The following is a 17,816-nucleotide window of genomic DNA, read 5'->3' as shown; positions in this document are numbered from 1 at the left end:
GGGGTACTTAAGTAAAGTACTTTACTTTACTAAAAAGTAAAGTACTTTTTAGGCACCGACCGAATTGCCGTCTCGTCTCGTCGTTCGGTACCAAATTTCATAAGGGGTTAATCTCATCAACGTCAGTGAGCCAATAAGCCTGCAGCACTAGGTGTGCTCGATTAGAAGCGGCGCGACGCAGATCGATTAGTGTTTGACATCCGCGAGAGTGATGCGAAAACGTATGGAGCAGTCTGCTCGTGGTACTGTAATACACCGATAGGTGTATACAGTCGGTCCACGTCACGCGCCACACTCAGAGATGTGGCTCACACGTGAGGATTTAGTGTGAATGCGTCCCAGCCCCCATAGCTGTAAGGCTACATTCACACTGGTGCATTTTTGTTTTAAAATTAAAACGATCGTTTTAAAATGAAAACGATCCTCGTCATACTGGCGTTTCCACTGCGTTTCAAGCCGGCTTTCCACTATCTCAGACAAATGACAGACCGAAAGTCATTCATTTCCAATGGAGAGTAGCGCGGGAGCTGCGTAGAGTTCCAATCATATGCAGATGTCCATTCATACTACAAGACCGAAAGCGCGTGTTACGTAACCATTCATGCACACTGTAGCATCATGCTACATAAGACCAGGGTTTAAATTGGGCCGGGCCGTCAGGGGCTGAGCACATAGACTCCAGGGCTTGACATTAACGCGTCATTAACGCCAGACATGTTATAATGCATCTATTGACGGAATAAGGTTGCGCTGCTGAGGCGAGGCTCACGCAGCCTCTCCAGGAGAAATCAAAATGCGCAACACTAAGAAACTAAAAAGGTCAAAATTTAAAATGGAAAGTTTTTATATTTAAAATAGTTAGTTAGGCAACATTACACGACGTTTAGAGCAGCGATCATGGAAGAGAGAGCACAGGCAGACAGCGCTAGAAACTGCTAATACTCATCAGTAAATCAGTGGAAAATTTATAGAATTTATGATTCTGTCTGAGCTATGCGTTTTAAAACAAACACGCACTAGTGTAAATGTAGCTAACAGATGTGTAAACTGAAGACTATTTCAGCTTTATTAAAACTATTCGCACTGATTTATTGTGTTGGTTACATTTTGTTCCTTTGTGCAGTGGCTCAGGAGATGAGTCTATGAGTCTGTATAAACATCAACAAGCTGAAAAATAAAACCAAAGGTTGTTTTTTTTTTAGATAATGTAATCTTGTTAAAATAGATTTCATAAAATTGGTATCGAAAAAAGTATAGTTCAGGAACCGGTATCGAAGTCAAGGTATCGGTATCAGTATCGATATCGAAAATTTTTGAACGACACCCAGCCCTACTGAAGACTGGAGCAATGGCTGACGAAAATTCAGCTTTGCCATCAGAGGACTAAATTACATTTTAAAATATATTATAATAAAAAAAAAAACCAGCTATCTGAAATTGTAGTAATATTTCTCAATATTAATTTTTTCATTTTTTACTTGTTTCAATTTTGATCAAATAAATGCCTTGGAGAGCATAGTGTATGGGGGGGGGATCTAGTTCCTTTGCTTTTCTAGTATCACTGAACAATCTATACGCGTCAAGTGAAATATTAAAAAAAAATATTAGAATACTATTATTATTAGCATCATGCCTCATAAGTCTTATCTTCAATCACATATTGACTCAGTAACCTTCATCCTAGCCACACATTACTGAAAATGTTTTTGATGCAGTACCGAAGACATGATTTGCAACTACTGAAGCCTGCAACTTATAATGGACAAACCTGCTTCAGCATGCTACACTGACATTAGGGTTAACATGTGACAGACATAAACTATGCAAGACAATACTACTGCAAGTTGGATTAAAGAATAGCTTAAATTGAACCGGAATTAACTGCGTCCAAAATGACATTACAAAATTCAGCCAAACAGCTGTTCTGGGGGAAATGCAGATGGCCTGCTAGCTCATTTACCAGCTCAGGAGGTAATAAACACTTTGAAATCTCGGTGTGAACTACCACTTAAGTCTAAGCCATGAAAAAAATGCAATAGCAGTCAAAGACACTTAATGTGCTGATTTACTGTGAATCGATGTAAGAAGCTCATCAAACAGTATCTTCAAATCCTCCGAGTACTAAGGCCTGCGAATGATGTCGGATGCATTTTTCATTGATTTGGAAGATCATTTAGTTGAACTATAAGAACTGCTCCAGGCATACAATTAACCCCTCTTATAGTGCACAGAAACATCACTTTCAGCACTTCTACAGTACAAATAAAATTGCATAAAACACGCTGCCCAAATTTTTTTACAATGCAAACTGCAATCTAGCATATAATGTACATGAACCAAAATGGAGAGTCGGCTACGCTAAGCTTAATACTAAAACAACTAAACCAGAACATTATAGCCGCTTACTTTCACCACTCTGTGCCAGCTTTGTTTATTCTAGTTTAATACTCAATTACCCAAACCATTAACAGCTTTCCCCTTGAGCACTTTAACACCATAAGAGAAACACTAAGCAGGAAATCCAGTTAATTAATTAATACTTGATTTGAACGTGGATGAAATCCTGTTACGAACCATGTCTTGGTACACTTCCATCTAGTCCCACCTATTTTATTTCACAAATCTGTCTGAAGCTCACCTTTATTTCCTCTCCACTTAATATTCGTGAACGCTTTCTTAGCTTCGACACGAAACGGGCTGCACTCATTTCACTGGATTTGCATGTCTGCTCCAGAACAGTGTGAGTGGAGATAAATCAAAACTCCCAGTGGCTGCCTCTGCCAGGCTTCACTCATTTGACAGCAAGAGCTTAAGCTCAGAGCCCAGATTGAGCAGCATAACAAGACAGGAACTTAAAGGGGCCTCACTCACCAAACCAAGCAACATAAGCAACAACACAGTCATCACAGGTAAAAAACAAAAGAGAACAATGAATCATGGCAGGTCAATATCACACAGTCCCATGAAGTGTTTTCAAATAAGTCAATAAAACCAGGAAGGGAGAGCTTTGTGGTTGCAGATCTGAGCTGGTAAAACTAAAGGTTGTGCGTTCAAACCTGACTAAGCAAGCTAGAATTCTCCCCACTGTTAAAAATATACCGCAAGTGGCTTTGGACAAGAAAATCTGTTTGCTATTATTATTAGCAGTAGTAAAGGTAATAGGCCTAATAAAAAAAAATTACATTTAACAACAACAATAAATAATAATGCTGTTGTAATTAATAATTTTCAGTATTATTATATGATATTATGATAATTATTATTAAGATGACCAGCTTTGTTACAGATTCCTTTAACACCAAACACTTCCTTAAAAATTATAATCATAATAATTATTATTACTATTATTATTAGCTGGCACACTTTTTTTACAGACTGTTTTAACATCAAATGTTTAATTAATAATAATAACAACAATAATTATTTTCATTATTATTATGATTAATAAATAATTATTAATATGATGACCAACTTTTTACAGATTCCTTTAACACCAAATGTTTCCTTAATAATAATAATTTTTGTTTTGTTTTTTTTTGTTAAAAATTGTATTGTTAAAGCAACCTGTAAAAATAAAGTGTGCAAGCTTATTATTAATATTCAGATTCATTTTACACTTTTTTTTTTTTTTTGGCCTATCCCAAGAGCAAGAATGCAGCACACAAGGGCGAACATCTGACTTGAAGTGAATAAAACTGGCTGGCGGAGGCTGAATTGTGATGTCTGCTATTTTGGTCAGCTGTGAAGCTGGTGTGTAGATGCCAAATCAGTGTCCATCGACAGATGCAGTTCAAATAAATCACAGTCAGAGTCCTGACATTTTCAAACATCTCAAATGACTTTTCACTTAGCTGATAATAGGTGTGGGAGAATATTTTCGGAATCGATTCTGAGCTTGTTTTTTTTTTTTTTATGCTTTCATTTATGCCGTTTGGAATGCAGTACTATTAGATGCACGAAACTCGCGCACTGACAGACTTTCACGTGCGCTTTGTGTTCGTTGTCCTGAAGCTCGATCGCGGCTGCAGTTAAATGCACTTGCATCTCCGAATACTTTTATATGAAATTGATGTAAATACAGTCAGTTATGTTTTCAGAGCAGGACAGAACATCTGATATATCGAAATAGATCTGTGCATTAGTGTAAATGCAGCCTGTTAAAGCTGCCACTGTCTATGATCTCATCAATAATAATCAAATGGCAATAATGCTGAGGAAAAAAAAAAAAAAACTATAACTAGCCTATTGTCTGTAAACTTTCGGAGTAAAGAACACTTATTTTAAATAAGTAATTGTTTTAAAAAGTAGTCTGTTTTTACAATAAATAAAATTAATAAAATTTTGCACAAATTAAATTTGATATAAAATTTATATGAAAATGTAGCTATGTGCAGTAATATTGAGAACTGAAAATGTGATGCATCGTGATATTGAGTTGATAATGATAATAGTAATTGAATTGAATCATGAAACCAGTGAAGATTCACACCCCTAGCTATTTTTAAGTTGGCAGTACTGACATACAGAGATTCCAATTATAAACAAAAAGCATAGAAACTGCAATTTTGGCTAAAATGTAAAATTGTAAAGATGTATTTGCACAGCAGAAGAATTAATTAGGAAAAAATGTAGATCAAGAATCGTTTTGGAATCGGATCGTGACTCCCAGAATCGGAATCGGATCGGATCGTGAAGTGCCTAAAGATTCCCACCCCTAGCTGATAATGAGATGCTTTAAATCTTTGTTCACTACATTAGCAACATATTACTGTTAGCTTTTATCTTGAAATATTCCAATAGTCTTCTGAAAATATAAGCAATATTATAAATAAATATTATAGATCATTTTTTCCCCAGAAAGTATTAAAACACTGGTCAATAATTTATCAAAGTCCCTGATTCTACGGTTTTAAAAACAACTCATATGCTATATGAAAAAAAAATCTCCAGATGACTTGAATAGCTCAAATTACGTATGCATTCACAGGGCTCAAAATTAACTTTTTTACTTGGTAGCACTGGTGCTCCCAACTTCAAAAAGTTAGGAGCACCAGCAAAAATGTAGGAGCACTCACCAAAAATTTAGGAGCAGGTGGATCAACATTTACCACATGATCGCTATCACCAGCACCATTATTTGTAACTTTAGGTGGTTCACAAAAGAAATCTGTCAGTGTTTCTTTTTTTATTTTCTCTCTTCTTCAGTCTTTTTCATTCCCCGCGGTAGTTAGCTCCCTGTCACCTGACAGCGGAAAGCAGTGACTGGGTGATTGACAGCTAATATTAACCAGTCTAAAATCTGCATTAAAGTTAAGAATGTAAAGATGAAGTTTAATTGGTTATGTAGCCTAACGTTTCATAGAACGGCAGACAGGTCACCGTATCAACACTCAGAAGGCACATACTCTGAACGTTTTTAGAGAAATGAAAATGGGTCGCACGACAACAATTATATGCACTCGCACAAATGCTCCCAAATATATTTTGAGATCGCACAGATTAAATTTCGGGAGCATATGCGACAAAAATGGTCGCAATTTCGAGCCTTGATTCAAATAATTAGACATGCTAAAACACAGAATTTGATAACAATAAAACATATGGTGCGAAAAAATTAAAAAAATCCATAGGGCCCTAAACATGTAATTTTTGTTAAACTTTTAATAAATTGATGTGAAATTGTATAAGTTTCATGATTTTAATTAGACATGCTTTTTGATTAATAAAATTTAATTTGACCATTAAAAAGGAGTCCAATAAAACTAAAACGGAAAAAAAACCGGAAAAAATGGAATTTGGAAAAAAATAAAACGGAATTTGGGAAAAAATAAAAACGAGTAGAATTATTATTAATAGTCGCAATCCCGCGCCGAAATTCAAGTCCTGCTCTGTGTTCTCTGCTAATAACCCGACTGTGAATGATGCAAGCGGCGTTATGTTGTCAGTGAGAAGCTGCAGCCGTGGTGGGGAGGATTTTTGGTTTGCCGGCAGAACAATGCGCTACATGTTTCTTTTCCCCTCATTTTTTCCAATTGACGGAAATCCGTCGTAGACTCACTGCAATTAACGGAAATCTGTCGTAGCGATGGAGAACTTTAATCCCTGTGCTTTGTGTACAGCCGTTAGCGGGGAAACCTCTATCTCCCCCGCTCTAAAATCTCTCCTCCTGCTGGCAGAGAATGAATTTACACATCTATGCCGCCACAAATAGAGTGCAAGTCTGTGGTAAACACTGTGAAACTATATATCATGCAGCCCTAGTGACTACTATAAAAAAACTCCATCTTGGTAAAACACCGCGGGCAGCTATTTTCTACAGTACGATGGCAGCAGGCAAACAAATGCAGCTCCTACCTACTTCCTTTCTACCTGATCCAATTACAAAAGAGTCAGGACACTAAAGCAAATAGTGCCCGAAATCACTAGCTAGCCAAAATCTTGTCCATCTCCATAAGCCATAGAAGATTTGATTCCTATTGCCCTTAATGTCTGTGAACTGCTCGTTTCGGATGACTCACTTGGCAGAAGTCACACGTCATGTGGCAGGCAGCATGACTCATTCAGAACAGAGGATTTCTAGTGCAAACTGCTGATCTGCCATTATCAGACACCAGGAGCCATATATTAGTATTGACATCTCAAAAGAACTTCCAGCACTCAAATGTTGTTACTTTAAATATTTCATGAAGGGAGAAGTTTTAAGGCAAATGTTTGTGTTCTTCACCAATATGAAACAAGTTGAAAAGTTATTAATTTGCCAATGTCATTTGCACTTGTCATTTAGTTGACTTTCAAAAACTTGACTTCTAGTAACTTCCAAAATAGCATAAACGCTGTTAACAATGACAGAGATTAAATTGCTGGTCACTGAGTTACTCTGCTGTTGGTTTTCAGTAGGAGTTCCTAGTGATGCAAGATATATCATTACCATATTGGCCGATATTAGAGAGATTTAAATTTTTTGCTGCACAATAGTGGACATTTCTGTTATTTTTATAGGTAGGTATATATATGTATAGGTGTAATAAAACAAATGTTTGGGTTCAGAAGTTAATACTAATTCAGCAAAATGCATTTAATTGATTTAAAAAGTGACATGTTTTATGTTAAAAAGATTTATATTTCAAATAACTTTTTTTTTTATTTTATTAATTTAAACAAATCCTGAAAAAAAGGAATGCACCACAGTTTCCATAAAAATACTAAGCAGCACAACTGTTTTTTTAACAGTTATTTTATAACATAAATAAAAAATAAAAGTTTCTTTAGCACCAAATCCGCATATTAGAATGATTCCTGAAGGATGGATCACGTGACACTGAAGACTTAAAGGTGACATATCATTTTCAAAACTCTTAAAGGTGACATATCATGAAAATCTGACTTTTCCAGGTTTTAGCTATAATTAGGTCCCTGGTGCATCCACCAACCAAGGAAACGTGAAAAAGATTAACCCAGTAACTTTGTTTTGGATAGCCTTTTTCTGCAAGCGTCTTGAGAAAACGAGTGCGTCTGATTTCGCTCCCTTGGTGACGCACCCTTGATCCCAAAGGGATCTCATTATAATATTACCGCCCCTTAATCTGTAAGTTTCCACCCACAGCACCGTCATTTTGATTTCGCAAGAGACAACGGTGTACCAGTTCTAACGCCATGGCGAAAGTTTGAGCAAAACATACTAACTATTCTGTCTTTGGCTGCACACACGAGCACAGAACACTATTTAGAGTCCCAGTGTGAAGAAGTGAACTTCATCAGCGCTGTTAGTGTCTTCACTGTTCAAACGGGGCTTGTTAACCAAGTCGAGCAGACGTATTAGTAGATGCAAGTGGAAAGTCTGTATATATTTATTATATCGTTGTTTAGTTTATTTTGGGTTATTTTGGTACTTTGTTTTTTTTTCCCCCATGGCATTTATATTTGTAGATATATTGGTTTGGACTGAGCACTTGTAAATATCTACACTGCTGGACTGTTGGATTATCAGTGCACGTGTAAATAAACCACCAGTTTACAGAAAATCTGCGGGTTAAGTCATATTTTTGACACAGATCTAAAATAAACATGCGATTTATTTCCCAGCAGTTTACATCCAGACATAACCGACTGTTTTTGTAACTCATTCGTGATTTTAACGTAAACTTGTGTGTGAATGAGAACTTAGTTTAGTACTCACATGCTGTGACAGCCGCTTTCTGTCCGTGTGCTTCAGATGTGTGCACTCAGGAAAGAGTATATCATAAGTTTAAACTAATATGGTTTAAAACGCATGATTTCAGCGTGATAAACATGATAATCAGAACAAAAATAGATGTTTTTTAGCAGGTCCGAGCTGTAATGGCAGCTCTATTCTGGAAGAGGGCGGGGAGCAGCAGCTCATTTGCATTTAAAGAGACAGGCATGAAAAACAGCGTGTTTCTGCTTCCACTCAAAACAGCCATTTTCAAAATGATATAATAGCTAAATGATCTGTGGAGTATTTTGAGTTAAAACTTCACAGACACATTCTGGGGACACCAGAGACTAGTGCTGGGTGGTATGACCAAAAATTTATATCACGGTATTTTTCAAAATTATGCCGGTTTCACGGTACATGACGGTATTTTTTTTCCATGCATGACCGGGTGTTAACCATATTTTCTACTGATTGAGAGAGGAAATACTGCAGTATATTGACTTAGAATGCCCTATTTTACTGTCATGATGAGTGAATATTGTCAAAAAATACCACACTAAATAGTGACTAAACACGACCCCTTTTAATACATGTTAACCAGGAGTCACTCTCATTTATAATCGCGGCATCGTCTGATAAAATCAACATGCATCTACACTAAAGAGTGGCTATATTACTTTTTTGTCTAATGCAGCGCACTGCCGGCGTCTGAGTAACAAACTAAAAAAAAAACAACAAACAAAAAAGTGCATGTGATATTAACAGACGAACTACGCTCATATTTATAATTCCAAACAATCAGTAAGCGACAGGTGCTAGGAAATGCTGTTTTGTACTCATTTATTGACGAGTCGGCTGCGGTGCGGCCAACTGAATGCACTGCTTCTCTGCTGCTCACTGCACAGAACAGACGCCGAGAGAGGTGACACTTCTCCGGGAAAGTCAGACCTCGCGTTCGCGGGACAGCACTGGCGAAATCTTCCAACTGAACCATAGCTAAGGTTTATCCTAAAAAGTCGCTAGGTTTGTCAGTATGAATATTCTAGGGAAACAAAGCCGCTAAAAGGGTCTGAAAGTTGCTAAATCTAGTGCTAAAGTCTCGCTCGTGTGTGTGTGTGAAACGCGGGAGCTGATGGCAGGGGGCAGTGGATATTTGTGGCGGTCAATGTGGATATTGTGGATGAGTTCTTCTGTGTCATCACGTTCTATTCTATTAGTTCTACAGCTTCAGTTTCGGAACTTTCACTTTTAGTAACACATACAGCTGTTCCCTCACCACAGTGCAACTGTGAAAAGGGACCCCTTTCAAACAGTGTCGCGTTCCAAACGTTGTTTATGCGACAGCAGCTTTTACAAGCAACATCCTCTTTGCATGTTAATGGGATTGTAAATCAAAATGGGGATGTGAAGGTATCAAACCGTATTTAAAGACATCAGACTAAATGAATAAACACACTCCCCGGAGCGGACACACTAGTGGTTGCAGGGAGATTGGACTGTGCACTACTGCTCGTGTCAGATGAAGCTGCAGGGTTCACAGCAGATGACATCAAAGACACAGAGGCTTGTAAAAGGGGAAAAGCAGGCAAGAAGCCACACTCAGTTCAAATTTGTCTCCAATTCAAAGCGAGACAACAAATCCTGGATACAGCAATAAGTGGTTATAAAGTACCATATAAGAAGAGGAGTGTTATTTCAAGCTCAAATAAGAACAGATTCGATTTTGCAAGCTGTGTATTTTATTTATTTATTTAATTTTTTACACAGTATGACTTATTGTCACATCACCAATGTCATTTCTTTTGCCCGAAGACTCACTATGCAATGCAAAACCCATCATCCAGTTAAACAGAGAAAGATGGTCTTAGGAAATCCCCCAACACGGCGTTCCCTTCATAGCCTTTGATTTCCTCTCAAGAGTACTCAGACCAAATCATGCTTTTGAAAATCCTGTATGCCGAAGATGCAAAATGATCTTCTGACAAGAAACAAATAAATAAAAAATCTGATGAAAAGCAGACTATTAAATGGTTCAGATTTCATGTTCAGACAATGGTGACAAAAATGTCAGTTTTTGCTTTATCTGTACAATTTCTTTGAGGTGATGCACACATACAGACACAGCTTATAAGCATCATCCTGAATCAAAAAATGAGTTTAAGACCCTTATTTATCCACTCTATTCTCTATTATATAAAAAAGGAAAACTCAGTCTGGCACTCCTTGAAGACATTAAAAGTAGGTCATTCAGTCTCCAGTGACCAATTCTGGCAAGAAACCAAATAGTGCAGGTATAGGGAAGGCAAGAGCCTTTTTGACTGAAGCTATTTGGCAGAGGCGTCATGTTTTAACAGCTTTAAAGCCAGTTCACAAATCAACACACTGCCCCTTCAAAACATTAAATCCTTATAAATATCTTACAGAGCATGTAAAACTAGAGCTCTAATACGGAGCCTCCACTAGAGTGTTTAGGCACATTTGGACTGACTGAGATACAGGGTTCTACAGTGCGACCATTTCAGTCGCATTTGAAAACTACTGCGTGCGACTATGAAAAATATTTTAGGAGCACCAGTGCGACTGACCCGATCATCATCATACTTGTGATTGCGCTCAGGGGAGCTTCAAAGGTTTCTACGTGTGTTTGCAGCGTTGAGTAATGACATATCTCACGAATCCTTTCATAAGCAAAGTGTAGACAGGGTGTAAATAAGAGATTCATTGCGCAGTGTAAAGAGCTTCGTTGATTATAAATGTGAGATCGCGATGAACTAAGATGAGTAACAGCTTTTAATGATTTTTAAGGGAGTTTGTAAATGTGAAACTGATTTAATACAATACAATTCAATAAACAAGAAGGTAATATTAAGTGACTTGCATTGTCTGACTATAACACTATTGTCTGATTTTGCTCTATTTCATCGTCGAAAATGGTTTAAAACAAAGACACAGCGCATCTTTATTCAAACACAGCGGTGTTTCGTTTATGAATGAACGGGGGTTTTTAAACTAATCTAGTGAGTCAGTGATTCATGATTACCCATTCATAAAGACAGTCAGTCACTTGCTTCATTCCTGAATGAATCAATTGAATGAATAATTCAGTGACAAAATCAGTGACTTGCCGCCACCTGCTGGCAGTTTTAGTTTCATTTTTAAAGTATCTTTTCAGTTATTTAAATCATTTAATATTTCTATATTCAAAATTTTATATTTAAAACATTAATCTCATCATGAATTTATGGATTAGTACACCAAGCCACTTTTGTGTTCTTCTGTGCCACCTCTACAAATTAATTTTGTTAATACTGATTTCATTTGATTGGTAACTTATATTTCTTATTCTACTTGTTCTTATTCTGTCATTTTAATTACAATTTTTAAAAAGCTTATAAAATATAATTTTTTTAAAAGAATTTGACAAAAGATTACATACTTTTAATAAAGTTAGAGGAGTCAAATATCACCTCGTAATGGGAAGGCTACTTTTTCATAAAATGTTGGATTATTGATTAGAAGGTGCTCCTAAAATTTTGAACGTGCTCCTACATTTTTTAAGTTGCTCCTAAAAAGAAAAGTAAGCGTAGAGCCCTGGAGAGAGCTGAAAAAATATTCGATCAGTCGATCAGTTTTGGCCAATAATCCCATTTTATGACTCGACTGGTAGTCAATAAATTGGGCCGATCTCACAAACCGATTGCAATGTGATGATGTAACCACATGATGGTGTCACACTTTAGCACCGTAGTCATGTCTTGCCAGCATAGATATGTATATGATCAACAATGTCAAATTACGAGGTCTGAAGAAACAATTCAAAAATAAATAAAATAAAATAAATAAAAATAGCCTACCCTGTGGAGAAACATTGGCTTAAGGATTTAATACTAAGAACCTGATTCGCAGAGCAAACAGCGACTGGGAAAAGCATCTCTCCTTCTTCAGGTCAAGTCATATAAAAAAAAAAAATCAGTTTTCCATAAATTGTCAGAAGATGAAAGCGATATCTTTGTCATAGTATCCATTCAATGTTTATGGAGATATCCCTTGACTGGCGTCAATGCTGTTCAATGCATTGAATCAGTGCCATTGATCTCTATGAAGTAAAATCAGTTTCAGCATTAGCCAGGTGGCACGGTGTTCTTCGATTAAGCCTTGTAAATTAATTAGTTTCGACACCTTGTTTCATTTATGAATAAATCAGTGTTTTTATTCATTGAATGAACAGTTTAATGATTGCTCATTCATAAAGACAGTCCCCTGCTGCCACCTACTGGTGTAACAATGTAACTACACTGTAGGGCTGTGCGATTTGGGGAAAATATCTAATTGCGATTTTTTTTACCGATATTGCAATTGCGATTTGATTTGCGATTTTAAATTTGCAAAGTCAAGCTTCAGCTCAATATTGTCAATAATGTGCAGCACAGTATGAGTATCATTACCCTGCTGAAAAAAAAACTATAAAAACCATCACAGAAATTCTTATAGTTTCCATTAAACCATTACAAAATTCCTTTTTGGTTTGGGCATTATTCCAATAGGAATTACTGTTGTTCTATTGGTTGCCATCTCCCATATTACATCCCACCAATAGAATCCATCAAATAGACACCATTATAGTTTACATTAAAACCAATATAATTCCCATTATAACCCTGAAATCCATTAAATTTTCTATTGTGTTTAGGGAGGGCTTCTATTTTTTTTTTCAGCAGGCAAGATTATAATGGTATAACTACTTTTACAGAATTAAATTTATTACTGAATTTCACAGGAAAGATTTGTTTATTTTTTATGAATAAAGAACTGTATTTCTTTAGTCAATTATTAAAGTATTACATGATGCGCGAGTCAACACAGGTTGTGCGCGTGCGTCAAGCCTCATCCATACTGCCAGATGCGCTCGTGGAGATTTGCGGTGCGGAGCCGGCCACGTGTATAAACAAGCATTACGAAACAGGCTGTGTGAGTGCAGCAAGTGTGAACGGTTCGTCCGTGATGCGGGATTCGCGCCGCGTGGGGCAGAGAGGAGCGAGTATGAGAAGCATTCAGAGACACATGCTGTGTGTGTGGTCTTCTGAATTGGGAATAGCGAACATGCATTATAAACTTATTTCAAATTAATCTGTTGGGGAGATAAAATGTGTAAGATAACGTTCATGTACTAACAAAAACATCTAAGAATGTATCTTTTATTCTCCAGTACTGAACAGAACCGATAAGGGAGCTCTTGATATGCGTTGTGACGCAGCTCTTGCAAATTACCTTTTTTGTTCGTTGTCTATCATTTCGAAGCTTAAATTACATACGTTTTTCTTTAGTTTTAATTTGCCTAACTATCGATCTGACCCTGTAGACGCCATAATCCCACTCTATCTCTCTCCCGCTTTCTGTTTTTTTTTTGTTGTTTTTTTTTAAAGGTGGGCGTTTATGCAGTTGGCTAGAGCAGTGCTGATTGGGGAGAACGGAGGTGCGCTCACTCTATTGGTTAGTAAGACTGCCACTCAAGGCTGGCAGTCATGCATATGCTCTGGAACAGAGTAATATCGCGTCCACATCGCAGGCTTTGCGATTAGCAAATCGCAACGTCTCAAATCGTGATTACGATTTGATTTCGATTAATCGCACAGCCCTACTGCACTGACTGACAGCCTATCACCTTATGGGTGCAATTATGTTCAGTTTGACATAGGGTTGTGCAAATAATCGAATGCGATTTTCATGCGCATCTCGTCAGTAAAGCCGGTTCGGTGATTAGAAGTAAATCTCCAGCATGTGCTTTCAGATGGAGCGGCATTTAATACACAGAGCCGTAGTTCACTGACAAGCTACGCAATATCGCGTTCATAATCATAATACTGACGAGATGCGCATGAAAATCACATTCGATTATTTGCCCAGCCCTAGTTTGACATTGATTTTTGTATGCTCTTTAATAAGCCAAAGTACCCTAATATGGAGTGTTTGATGCAAGCTCTGATTTTAAAGGTCTATTAAAATGTTCATTGTAAAATGAATATTTGTTGTGCTTATTTATTTGATTCTCAATTAAAACAGCGATATACTGTAAATAATATTACCAAGGCAAGGTATTATTTTATCTAAAAAAAAAAAAAGAAAGGTTAATACTAACAGGCAACAGAGAGCTGACATATCACTTATATAAATCTTAAATGACCAGAATCGAGGTCAGTTTCGTCAGCAAATCAACCCCTGGCGCATCCCAAACTATTTGTATCCAAAAGAGAGAAAACAACACTTCAAACAAACGTTACAACAACAATGATGTTAAATAAGTTCACAATGTTTTATTTAATAACTAAAACATATTCAAGGCCAATTCCCTATGCAGTTCTTATTTACTTACATTTATATGCACCAATATATCAATATACAGCAATACTGATTAACACAGTCTTGTTCAAAAGTTTGGGGTTTGCACTAGAGATGCAACGATCTGTAACTTTGTCCAGATTGGGGGAATTGTAATGTTTAATCATTTATTCCGTAAATACTTTTTTGCATTAAAAAGTATAGATTTTTGTTTGCATATGCTGTCAATTAGAAAATCAGAATCAGCAAAAATCGGTATCGGCAGGTTACACTTACAAAATAATTGGAAATCTGAATCGGCCAAGAAAATTGCAATCGGTGCATCTCCAGTTTGCAATTTTTTTATTATTATTTTTTTTAATGTTAATGAAAGAAGTCTCTCCTCACCGAAGCTGCATTTCAGGCTGCTTTATTGATAAAAAAAAAAAAAAACAGTACAAATAGGAATATTGTCAAGAATGATTAGAATTTAAAATAACTTTTCAATATATTAACATAAACCCTTACAGTACCCCAAAATTTTAATGGCAGTGTATGTTTTAACTAAAACCTTTTAATAAAATTTTTAATTTATGATAAATGGTACAATTACCAATTGAATGTATTGGAGCTTTGAAATGATTCACTGAAACAGACAGTTTGATTTATAGAAATGAACCGAACCTGCCACCTCCAATGCATTTTTCGACTGAAATTTAAATCATGGGAGAAAGGAAAACTTGAAATCGCATCATATGACCCCTTTAAAAAAAATGACAAGTGAATGTACACCACTAATGTCCAATTAGATCTGGCGAACTCCAGCTTTATGCAAATGAGCAGCAAAATGATGTGACAAACAATGGATAATAAGATACAATATCCACAATGCTCCTTGTTGTACATCAATGGCAAAATCACTGCAAACATATCATTAATACTAGACAGACTGCTCAGTTCTAGTCTAATATCCTTTGCAAACATTCAAAACATCAACACCACAAAACTAGACACTTCCAATGCTGAATTACCAATGCTTATTATCACTATTGGGCCGATAGACGATGCCATCGTCCATCGCTGATGGATGATAGACATCACGATGTTGAGCCGGCATCGTGATCCCCCCCCACCCCCACAATCCGCCGCATTCCAATACCGTGTTCGGAAAGAAAATGATTTGTAGGCCTACTACAGAACCCCTAAAGGGAATAAATACGAGATGGGAGGAAAATACATTTTCTCTCACAGTTAGGGTAAACGTACCTATTAAGCTCACATACCCATTAAGCACACTTCCATATTTGAGCTCAGATTATAAAAAGAAAAAATGATGTATTATCATACTTGATGTCTTAACCAACTGATGTGTTAGAAACATCATGGGTTAGATTCCCAGGGAATGCATGAACTTGAAAGCAACGTAAATCGTTTTTAGAATAAATCATCTGCCAAACGCATAGGGTAAACGTACCTATTAAGCTCACATACCCATTAAGCACACTTCCATTTTTGAGATCAGATTATAAAAAGAAAAAATTATTATCCTACTTGATGTCTTAACCAATTGATGTGTTTGTTACTATATACCTCCTGTAATTTCAAGTCAATCAGATCATTGCACACTGAGATATGGGTCTCCATGTGTTCACACTGTCCAGCGGCCATTTTGAAAGCTGTCTGAAAACTTTCACCAAAAGAGTAGCTCCTTAAATGTCCTTTTTTTTTCTTTCTTTTTTTTTAGATATTTAAGCCTTTATTTTGGGTAAGTTTCACTACTTATTGTAAAATTAAGAAATTAATGTTTAGATTTTTGCAGATTATAACCTGGAACTTGGATGTGGGTAATAATTACAGTTAGATCCAAAAGATAGTTTTAGCAACACAGCGCAGATGCTACAGAACACAGTTAGCTGATTAGCTATATAAAACTGTGTGCCAAGCTATAGAGCTGCACGACTATGACAAAAATCAAAATTGTCGATTATTCCCTTGAAATTGTAATTGTAATTGCGATTATTAATTACGATTATCACAATTTACATTGAATGATGTTTATACCATTGCTTGATGCAACTGCATGCCGTATTTTTATATGAAAATAAACAAGCTGAAAACACTCTAACTGAAAAACTTTTAGTGCTTTTCTATAGTATTAAGCCTCAAATGTCAACTATACATCGGATTGGTTTCTTCTTTAAATTATAAAAAAAGTAAAAATATAAATGGTATTATAGTGTTATACTAAAACTAAAATAAAAAAATGGAAAAACCCTTAAGATAACATGTAGAAAGAAAACAAAAAGAAGCATCTTAAGCACAGAATAACATAAGTGGACTTTGAACGATTAATTGCCGGTTTGAACGATTACGTAATTGTGGCATCCATAATTGTAATCGCGATTAGAAATTCGATTAATTGTGCAGCCCTACTAAAGCTAATATATTACTTCACAGGCATTACGGACTTGTACTTTTACATCCATAATATTATAAATTGAGGTTTTATACTGCTGTATTTTTTAAAGATTTCATATCATTTTAAAGGGGTCATATGATTTAAATTTTTCCTTTCTCTTTGAAGTGTTACAAGCTCTTGGTGCATAAAGAAGATCTGTAAAGTTGCAAATATGGAAGAAAAATAATGCCATATGTCTTTGAAACAAAAAAGCACATTGAATAGCACTAACTAGTGGTTGACCGATATTGGTTTTTTGACAGCCGATGCCGATATCTTGGAAAGCATGGTGGCCGATGGCCGATATATAAAGCCGATATAATTTTATTTATTTTAATTAATATTTAAGAAATTTGAAATCATTTGAAAATTTATTAAAAAATAAATGGTGTTAAATAAACATACTTATACTTTAGATGACAAAGTATCTTCACATATAAATAAATATTTAATACAAATATAATTAAAAAGGAAGTAAACACTGTAACCAACAGGGCACTCAGTATTCTGGGAAGTTTGTGTGCATTAATCATATTTTTTCAAAGCCAAGGTAACACTTATTTTACATACAGCACAGTGAAAATGACATGAATATGACAGTGGGAAAATGCATAAAGTGCAGCATAATTTAAAATCACTAGTTTAAAGTTTGTCGATCGCGCGTCTCCAGTGAAGCTGAACTCTCCTCCTGTCAGCATTCAATTCGCATGGACCGATCGTCACACAGAGAACATGCAGGATACACATACACACTTCACAAGATCTCACAACTGGACCCGACTAAGTTTGCAAGGTTTTTGAAATTGGATGTTTATTAGACATTCAAAGATTTGTTTAAATGATATAAATGCGTATTTGCTGAATGCT

The 17,816-nt window shown here is 36.1% G+C and overlaps 1 protein-coding gene across 3 annotated transcripts in view; it reads right to left on the bottom strand.

Moving 5' to 3' along the window:
* The window catches only part of LOC107691352 (forkhead box protein J3), a 136,001-nt gene that overhangs the window by 93,976 nt on the left and 24,209 nt on the right, over positions 1 to 17,816 (bottom strand). The window contains exon 1 of one of the 3 annotated variants that reach the window (XM_016489917.1): positions 12,072 to 12,131. The exons of the other annotated variants lie outside the window; for them this stretch is intronic. The gene's annotated coding sequence lies outside the window, so the exon portion shown is untranslated. Of the gene's footprint in view, positions 1 to 12,071; positions 12,132 to 17,816 lie in introns of those variants that run through there. 3 annotated transcript variants of the gene reach the window in all.

This window comes from Sinocyclocheilus anshuiensis, unplaced genomic scaffold (genome assembly GCF_001515605.1).
Source record: "Sinocyclocheilus anshuiensis isolate Anshui unplaced genomic scaffold, SAMN03320099.WGS_v1.1 scaffold1154, whole genome shotgun sequence".
Lineage (NCBI taxonomy): Eukaryota > Metazoa > Chordata > Actinopteri > Cypriniformes > Cyprinidae > Sinocyclocheilus > Sinocyclocheilus anshuiensis.
This window is presented reverse-complemented; position numbering and strand designations above follow the sequence as displayed.